This window comes from Centroberyx affinis, unplaced genomic scaffold (genome assembly GCF_046629955.1).
Source record: "Centroberyx affinis isolate AG114_WGS23_722 - 3 ecotype Tasmania unplaced genomic scaffold, CSIRO-AGI_Caff_v1 ptg003589l_1, whole genome shotgun sequence".
NCBI classification, from domain to species: Eukaryota; Metazoa; Chordata; class Actinopteri; order Beryciformes; family Berycidae; genus Centroberyx; species Centroberyx affinis.
This window is the reverse complement of record NW_027281514.1, coordinates 85,594-94,666: the sequence shown is the minus strand read 5'-3', so window position 1 is coordinate 94,666 and position 9,073 is coordinate 85,594.

Here is a 9,073-nt window from a genome sequence, read left to right as displayed (position 1 = left end):
GTTGCTTCTGAAGGTAACATTGTGTACCTAATTGAATTGAGGTTTGCCAAAGTGAAAGGGGTTGAATACTTTTGCAAACAGCATATTCCATTTTTCATTTTCTTCAAAAATATTTGGTGGTGTAAAACTCATGTTGCTTACTAGTAAGTCATTCAAAGTATTATTGTTGTAAATTAAAATATCATATATAGAAAAATATGAATGTATTAATTGTTATCCAGTGAAATGAGTGATTTAGCAGGGGGGTTGAACACGTTTACAAGGCACTGTATGCATGTCACATTCTCATTAGGGGCTGAGCCCCCTAAAGGTCTGATCCGCGAATCGCCCCTGGTTTGGAATCAGTTTGAGGAAGAGCTTGTTGCTCCAAACGTCACTTCTTTATAAAGTTTTCATATGGGAGCGTTTCTGTGTGCGGATCTTCTGTCCTTCACTTGATCTTTTCTTTGATCCAGCACCTTTCTTCTGGATGTGCACATGTGTTTTGTTCTTGATTTTTCCTGAAGACTAAATGCAAAACATTTCCATAGTTGGATGAATGAGCAAACAGAGAGGAATGGTTGACTTGTGCTGTTTGTCTTGTCTCCAGTCTCCTTCCAGTCCCAGTGCAGGGTGAAGCTGCTCTCTCTGGTTTACACAGTGATGATAGTGAAGAGCATGGTGTACTGCTGTGGACTCTCTCTCCTCATGATCCATACAAACAAGGGAGGCTCCACCAACACACATGCTGACTGACTGCCATGTTCCTCTGCTTTCTGTCCAGCTTTTCATCAGAACAAATGTTTCTCTCATCTTGTTCTTCTGTTTCAACTTGTTTCAATACAGTAAAAAAAAACATTTTTTAATCATTTTTTATTCCAGATTCATGATTGTGTATTTGTGTTGTTTTATTTGGTATTAATTAAGAAAAAGAAACAGTTTTAATACATTTGTTTTAAAAAATAATCCAATCTGTCTCATAATTGAGTTCACCAGAACAATCTGAGCAGCAATCATAACAAATTCAGATTATTTTTTATCTTATTTAGCTAAAATGTGAATTTGACATTATTATTAAAACAAATTGAATGAACATGTTTGATGTGTTAAGATCATTAAAGGATTTTATCAAGGCAGCATTGTACTTTCAGATATAAATTTTCATTGATATAGTTTCTTTCTTTCATCTAGATAGTTTCTTCTGCTGCCTTTTATCTTTTTTAATTTGTTTTCAGAGAAACTTTACAAAATATTGAAGTTAGTATCAGTTACAGCATTTGTAATTTTTTGTCTATGATAATATTCTGAACATTTATTTGAACAATGAATGCTTTGCTCTATAATATCGTATTGCTTTGCTCAGCAGTAGATATATTGTTTATTATTGTCTACTATTGCTTCTCTTTTTTCTTAACATCTGCATTCTGTCAGGAACGTTTTATTCTTATTTTATTTTTGTGAAGCACTTTGTAATCATTTTTTAAAAAGTGCGATATAAATAAAGACATGAAATTCTACATTTTGTCATTTTAAGAACACTGAGCATGATGGTTGTAATTTTTCTGAGAAATATCAATTTTTTTTCATGAAGACCTTGTCAGTAATTCAGTGGTAATTCCATTATTCAGTGTCATGAAGTGTGTTTTGCTTCAGTTCATTGACTTTATATAATGTTTGTCAGGTTTGCTGCTTGCTGTACAGTGTCAGCAGCTGAAATGTTGCTGTAAGATGAAGTCAAACAGAAATAAATGGGACTCAAAATAATAATAATCCCTTTGTGAATTGCCAATCTGTTATTACATTTCAGACTGTGTGTTTATGAAGTCAACATTCGTGTATCATAATGTTGGTGAATGCTGAGCAGCGATGAGGCGGGAAGGCTCGGGTTCAGGCTGTAAACGAGCTGATGTGGTTTCTGTTTCAGTCTTACTGTGTGGAAACAAAACCACTTCCTCAACAACATTATTTGCTTTTTAATGCTGCTATTCTTCCTCCTAGAGATAGAGAGAAAGAGGAGATCATATGAAAGATGGAGCAGGAGTAAGTCAGTCAGTAAAGCTTCACTTAAATAGACACTTTTTAAAACTCACAGTTTACAAAGCGCTTCACAACAAGAGGATCAAAGACAGAAAAGACATGAAAGACAGAAAAGATTGAAGAGAAGACAAAAGCATCTTAAAACAACACAACCATACATATAGAAAGTAAAAACAGTCAAAAACATGAAGCATTTCAAAGCCCATGATGATGAAAAGGTTAAAGCTATACAATACACACATAAACTCCTCCATACACACAAGTCCTAACCAAATAAAGAGCAGAGACCCGTCCAGCCCCTCGTCAGGAAGGCCGGCCTGTAGAAGTGGGTTTTCAGCAGCTGCTTAAAGGAGACAACAGACTCTGATCTGATCGGCAGAGGGAGACGATTCCAGAGAGTCGGGGCCAAAACCGCCAAGACACGTTCTCCCTTAGTTTGGAATCTAGAACCGGAGACCACCGGCAGACCTGGACCCGAGGACCTAAGTGAAGTCACGGGCCGATAAAGAGTCAGCGGCTTTGAATGAGCCACGAAAATCTCCTGAAAACTGACATTGAACACGTCGGTGAACAGATTCAACAACAGATCCTGCTGGAAGACAATAAAGCAGCAACTGCTCCGTCCTCATTTTGCATTTCTATTCTTGCTTTACACTAAAATGAGTCAAATAAAAGTAGATCCGGTCTCCCCAACAGGAAGTAAATGGTATCCCTCCTCTGTGTTCTCTTCTATCAATAAAAATGCTGTTTGGTGAAATTCTGTTCTGAAGCGTCGGACCAACAGTCAGCTGGAAATCACAGCAGCAGGATCTGTTGTTGAATCTGTTCACCGACGTGTTCGATGTCAGTTTCCATTCAAATGAATGGGAAGTCAAAATGTGATTATATTGTGCTTTTCAAATAAATAAGTCCATGTTGAAACTAAGTGGAATATTGCTTTAAAGAAAGTTATTGAGCAGTCAGGACTCATCAAACCCGTCCTGCTGCCAGTGAAGCAACATGTGATTTGCTGCTGGGTGACGCTGACGATAACAGACAGGCTGTGGTTTCACTGCAGCTCCACACCGCTCACTGTGGTTTGTCATATCAACAAAATGACAGTTACAATTATTTATTTTGGTGAAGAATACTTCCAAGAAGCCCAGCTTTATTTCCACAGAGTCTCAACTCAATCTGTGGGATCTGTGAAAACTTCATTTCACATGCAAACAGACAGTTTGTGACCTTGGAATTATACGGTTCTATGTGACTTTTTGTCCAAACTGAGTTGGTCACATAAACCTGTGGAACCTATTCTACCTATTTTTGAGTCTGTCATTTCTAAAACAAAAGGCCCCGACTCCATTTAACTCAGTGGATGCTGAACATTTTGAAGCTCAACATGTCCAAACTCCTGAAGGGAGATGGAACCATATAATTCTAAGCTCATATATTTCACTCATTCAGTCATTTCCACAGAGGAAATGAGAAATTTCACCTTCAAATCTGAAAAGAGACAAAAAGCACATGTGCTTTGAATTCAATGAGGCTTTTCACATGTGACTTTGTTCTCAAACAACTCAAAAAAGTTGTTGTCTACTAATTGTTTATGTATTCATGATGTGCATTTTTCAGTGTTTTCTATTTGCATTTTCAGCCTCACATCACAAGTCGCTCTGCAGCAAGATTTCCAGAAATCCTCCTTCGACGTCACTGCTACACTAAAACATTTGAAATCATATATAATAAACATTATGATTTATCAGACTGAAAGCACAAAAACACACTGAGACGGTTCAGTGTGAAGTTTCTGTGCAGCAGCAGCCAAGACTCTCAGTTTCCTGTTTCAGGAAGAAAAAAACATGTCGGTGTTTTGTTTTTCTAAGCAGAACTTCGATGTCAGCGTTGATTCCTCACAGCGCAGAGGAATGAACTGCTGTTCAGTTCATTAGTTAAATAGCTTCATAAAGTTCATAGATTCCTGCAGAAAAACATGTGGAGTGTGGTTGTGATCAGTGAGGGATAAATCTGACTGAAGCAGCTGTCTGCACTATAGAGACAGCAGATACCACTCAGTAACTAACAGGAGAAAACTGCTTTCTTTACAGCTGAATTCTACACAAGCTGATGGAAACTAAAAGCCTTCGTCACGTGACGTTTTGCCAAAGTCAGCGCCAAGAGAGCAGAGAAATGACAGAGAGCATCCAATAAAAATAAGGATCTTCACAGAACTCAGACACTGTGATGATGCAGTTTATTGACAATATCTCGCATATTAATTTTACACACCGATCAATCAAAACAATATAACATTTACTAGGCAGCTAATAATTCATGTGATTTTAGTCATATTTATTTGTTTATAAGTGATGAGGCCGCTCCAGTCAGTGATCCAGTCAGAAAACAGTCAGTCAGCATGTGTGTTGGTGGAGCCTCCCTTGTTTGTATGGATCATGAGGAGAGAGAGTCCACAGCAGTCACTATCATCACTGTGTAAACCAGAGAGAGCAGCTTCACCCTGCACTGGGACTGGAAGGAGACTGGAGACAAGACAAACAGCACAAGTCAACCATGAGTGTAGATCTGAACAGGAATGACGGTTCTATCACTTCAGATTCTATGTTTGATTCCTGCAGCAGTCAGTTGATCCTGCAGTGAGCTGACTGAGCTCAGTCTGCATCAAATCACCAGACAGAACAAATAAAACAACAAGAACAAATGTTAAGATACAACAAATGATATTTGTAATGTAACAGCTGGTTGACAGGCAGGAGATCCTGACTGAACTCTGTGGTAACAGTAACAGCAGATGAAGCAGACTATCTGTAGTGAGGTGTCGCCCCCTGCTGCCTGCAGGCCGCAGCTACAGCGGAGCGCTACTGTCAGCTGGAAAGTCAAATAGAACCAAACGGTTCCACTGCATTGGTCACAACTCCGCCATCTTTTACCTGATTCCTTAGCTACTTTCAAACAAAGTAAAGGCAAGTCCAAGAAGCCTGCAGACCGAATCTGGAGTCATTCTGACCTGCGGTTCATAAGAAGAAGATTTTTGAAGCTTTTTCAAAAAATCCAAAATGTCAGAATGTTTTATAGGCGGAGCTTATGGTTCCTAGAGGCAAAACTGTTCATCATGATCAGATACATATCTGTACCAAGTTTCACATCTCTACGACTGACAGGACGGCGGGGCTGAGCCTCAGACTTTGGGAGCTTATTACAGCGCCCCCTATGGGCCAATCAGTGACATCATTTGTTTCCCAGTAGCAGCTGACCTGAACTATCTATATGTCAAAATGGACAAAGAGTTATCAATGTATGGACGAGTTATTGGACAAAACACAGGAAAATACTACTACTACTACTACTAATTGAAACAAGGGAAGCTGAGTGGACCCAAACGCAGAGATAGTTGCAAGTAAACTTAAGAAAATACTTTACTGATTGACTTGGCAACAGTACAAAAGGCCTGGAATTGAGGTCATAGCACTAGGCATGAAAATCTCAATACAAATTCCAGCCATTACAGCAATTAAACTTCTCTTGTGTGCATTCTAACTTGAATTCAGGCATTAGCAAATGATCGCTGATTCAGATAATTGTTCATTTAGAATTTGAATAGACAGGCCTTGCAGTGAAAATGAACACTGGAGGCTGAAGGAAGAAGTAGTTCAAGGTGCGTTATAATAATATATAATAATAATCTGTATTTATAAGGCACTTTTCAAATCAAAGTTACAAAGTGCTGCACAATCAGGAGAGATAAAAGACACAGGACAGATCAATGAAACAGAGAGATCAATGAGGTCAGACAGAAATAAATTAGAAGTAAAAGGTAAAATCAACAGACAGGTGATCTATCGCCTCTATCGGCCTCTACTGGCGACCAGTGGGAATTACAACAGGAGAGATTTGGTTCCAAAACAGTTGGGACCAGAAAGTGAGTTTTAAAAGCCATTTCAACACGGACAGTGAAGCTTATCAAACCCACAGATTTATTATGGTCTGTCTGTGAAATGAGGCAGCAAACACCTGAATTATATCGCCTTTAAATGAAGAAACAACAACAACACATCTGTAGGAGAGAGAGAAGCTGTTGGGAAGCTCCATGGTGCCAGGATCAGTCTAACAGACCAAAAACACAACTTCACATTTCTGTTAAAGACGAGTGAACAGTTCAGTGTTTTAGGTGTCGTTTTATTTCACTGACAAGTAGCAGTAATACTAGTAGTAGTACTATCAGTAGTAGTAATACTAGTAACAGAAATAGTAACAGTAGTAGTAGTAATACAAGTATAAGTAGTAGTAGTTGTAGTACTAGTAACAGTAGTAACAGTAGTAGTAATAGTAGTAACAGTAGTAGTAGTAGTAGCAGTGGTAGTAGTAATACTAGTAATAGCAGTACTAGTAGCAGTAATACTAGTATCAGTAGTAGTAAGTGTTCAGGTCAGTCAGTGTTCTCTCTTCATTTTCTCCACTAGATGGCTCTGTGTTGTTTTCACAGCTGCAGAAATAATAGCAGAAGAACCTTCATGATGTCATCAGGTTGGATTCACTGTTGGTTCTGGTCTGACTGAAGGACTGGACTGTATGAACTTCACTTTAACAGTCACATCCACTAACAGTATTGTTTCTTCAGTAAAAACATGAACCAATGTGCTGTTTCCCATTTAACTCAACATCTTCCAACAAGACAAATCACTCCTCCTCTGTCAAGACAGTGTCTCCTCTTCATCACCTCCTCTTCATCACCTCCTCTTCATCACCTTCTCTTCATCACATCTTCTTCATCACCTACTCTTCATCACATCCTCCTCTTCATCACCTCCTCTTCATCACCTCTTCACCACCTCCTCTTCATCAAGAAAGTGTCTCCTCTTCATCACCTCCTCTTCATCACCTCTTCACCACCTCCTCTTCATCAAGACAGTGTCTCCTCTTCATCACCTCCTCATCACCTCTTCATCACCTCCTCTTCATCACATCCTCTTCTTCACCTCCTCTTCATCATCTTCTCTTCTTCACCTCCCACAGTTACATTGTTATATTGTTATATTGCACATATATATTTGTACATATTTTTATTTCTTATTTCTTATTTCTTATTATATTTTTTATTATATTTTAATTGTATTATTATTATTTTTATTTTATTTTATTATTTTTATGTTTATTGTATGCACCTCCATACCAAAGCAAATTCCTTGTACTGTGAAAACTTACTTGGCAATAAACTTTATTCTGATTCTGATTCTGATTTCATCACCTCTTCATCACCTCCTCTTCATCACCTCTTCTTCATCACATCCTCTTCATTACCTCCTCCTCATCACCTCCTCCTCTCCTCTTCATCACCTCCTCTTCATCACCTCTTCACCAACTCCTCTTCATCACATCCTCTTCTTCATCACCTCCAGACTCTTCTTCACCTCCTCTTCATCACCTCTTCACCAACTCCTCTTCATCACATCCTCCTCTTCATCACCTCTTCATCACCTCTTCTTCATCACGTCCTCTTCATCACCTCTTCATCACCTCCTCTTCATCACCTCCTCTTCATCACCTCTGATCAGCTTCAGTTCCTAGATCAGCAGGGAGGTCAGAGGTCAGAGGTCAGAGGTCACAGCAGCAGATAACAGATAACTAATATTCCTGATGATCACTGTCAGTTATTCTGGATAAAAACATCAACTAAATGACTAAAGTGTAAGAATTTCAAACTAGTTTTTCCTCTGTATTCTCTCTCTGTACTGGATGGCAGGTTGAACCTTTAATGCAGAAAGTGTAATTCTGTAGGGAAACATCTAGTTCAACACAATCCAAATAAATCCAGTTCCCTCTCAACATGGTGACAGGATATATACTGACTGTTTCACCTTTTCAAATCCTTTTAAAAGACCACATGAAGACTTCATTATTCACTTTATTATTCAATCATTGTAAAATGTGTTGGATCCGCTCTGTAAAGTGTCTCCGTCATTAAAAATACCCTCGTTTGGTTTGACTTTGTGCTATGAAGCATTTTGTCAGAGGAAATCTCACTTCAAAATATCTCACTTTCAAATATTGATGTCATATCATCACAGAATCAAACTCCATATCGCTGTGATTTTCTTGGTGATCGGGTTTCATCTGGACTGGGACTAAAACTCTGACAACTGAGACGGTTTGACATCTGGACTCTATTCAATTCTGTTTTTGTCTGAACTGAAGTTTATATTTTACTAAAACACAACAAGGGAAAAATATTTTCTGCCGTGAGTCAGTTTCCTGTTTCAAAGCCAATGGAAGGAGAAAATATTCATTTCAATCAGAAGATTAAAACAAGTGGACAGCAGGATCTGTTTGTCTCTGTTTGTTTCTATTATTGACTATATTTTATAATTCTTTGTTATTGACTGTATTATCTAATCCTCTGCTATTAATTGTGTATTATGGAACACTTTCTTATTGATTATGGATGAGTGTGTATGGTTTTGTGTTTTAAAGGACAGTTCCTGCCAGCAGCAGCCTGTTGTGTTTCAGAGGATTTAGGTAATATTAGCTGCTTTCCAATAACTAATCAATTCTTCATCATTCATGTTTTTGAGTCTAATTGAACAATGTATATAGAATATGCAATATAATGAAAAAAATATTTGATTGATAGAAATATTTCCCTTTTATTTTTTATCATTTCTGTTTCCAGTTGTTAAATATAGCAGTGAGATTTCTGAATAACAGCTGGTGGCTTTTATTTTGTTCCACATTCAGAATTCTGTATTTTTGTTGTTTTGTTTTTTAATTGCTGGCAATTAATTAAATGAGAAATTTCAAAAATCAAATAAACAATAATTCATCCTCTTTATTATGATCTGAGCAGCAAACATAATAAATTCAGAGTTTTTAATTTAAAAATGTTGAATCCACCTTTGAATGTGAAGTGGTCTGTGAAGTGGATTATGTAAAAAAATAAAAAATAAATAAATAAATAAAAAGGTAAAGAACAGAAATGAGATAAACATACATCAAGGGATTTTAAAATAGTATTATATTCAATAAAATTGAATTTTATTCAGTATTGTGTTCATTCTTTTTTATT